This window comes from Dendrobium catenatum, unplaced genomic scaffold (assembly GCF_001605985.2).
Source record: "Dendrobium catenatum unplaced genomic scaffold, ASM160598v2 original_scaffold_277151, whole genome shotgun sequence".
NCBI lineage: Eukaryota > Viridiplantae > Streptophyta > Magnoliopsida > Asparagales > Orchidaceae > Dendrobium > Dendrobium catenatum.
The window spans coordinates 1-1121 of NW_021595544.1; the positions used below are offsets into that span (position 1 = coordinate 1).

A 1121-nucleotide genomic window follows, 5' to 3' on the forward strand; every position below is an offset into this window, starting at 1 on the left:
GAGCTGCAGCGGTAATATTTTGTTTTGTTCCTCACCAGATTGTGATAAGTTTAGGCTTTGCTCTCTGCTTCTCTACCCGCTCAACCATTATATTATATTTCTGATTAGGGGTGTTAATATTTGACACGACCCGAAAATCCGACTTGAACTCGACCCGAAAATTTTGGGTTAGGGTCAACCCGAACCCGAAACGGGTCGGGTTCGGGTTCAACAATTCATCCCGTTTCAAAAATCGGGTCGGGTTCGAGTCGACCCTTTGACCCAAAAACCTATTTTTGACCTGCTAACCCGAGATTGACCCTTTTTAACCCAAAAAGCGGAGATTGACCTGTTTTGGATCCGAAAACTAGCAGTTTTTTGTTGGCGCCGGGTCATTCAGGTTGTGTCGGGCTGTGTCGAGTTGACCCGGACCCGAAGTGGGTCAGGTTCGGGTCTGGAAAACTGACCTGTTTGTAAAAACGGGTCGGGTTCGGGTTGACCCGAATAGTGCCAGGTCAGTTTTGGGTTCGACCGGAACCTGATCCGTGACCCGAAATTGACACCCTTTTTCTTATTATTTCTATTGGTGTAACTTTTTGATTTTTCATGTTTAGCCACCTGCAGTGCACTTTAACATGATATAATAAAGCTTTAACTCTGGCATTTCATTTCTGAACCTTCTGTTTGCTCTACAGAAAGGTCCAACTACAGTTTCCGAGGATTCCGAGGAAGAGGAAGAAATTGACTTTGATGATGACTTTGAAGGTCCGGCCTTACATATTTTGCAAATTAGGCTTCGTTTGGGACGGCTTTTTTATTGCTTTCTAAAACGGAGTTTAAGTAAAAAAATAAAAAAATTTATACTAAAACTCTGTTTTAAAAAGCAATAAAAAAGCCGTCCCAAACGAACCCTTAATCTCTCGTTTGCATATTATGTTTCATCTACTAGAATTCTGAAGTAGCAAGATGAAATGTTTCATGATTTGTGCAGACGATGATGATGAAATGCTTGAGCATTATTTGGCACAAAAGTCTGAGAAATCAACAGAGGGATCCAAAAACTGAAAGTAAGGCCGAGGCATTCCATTTGTTGGGCCTTCGCCTATTCTTTTGAGGGTAAGTGGTGCAACACAGGTCCTAAG

General features: G+C 42.2%; 1 long non-coding RNA gene across 1 annotated transcript; it reads left to right on the forward strand.

The window, feature by feature from the left end:
- Positions 1–1034, forward strand: LOC114579092. Its single transcript, XR_003699950.1, has 3 exons — positions 1–11; positions 675–744; positions 971–1034. It is a non-coding gene; the product is annotated as an uncharacterized LOC114579092 (long non-coding RNA).
- The last annotated feature ends 87 nt before the right edge of the window (positions 1035–1121 follow it).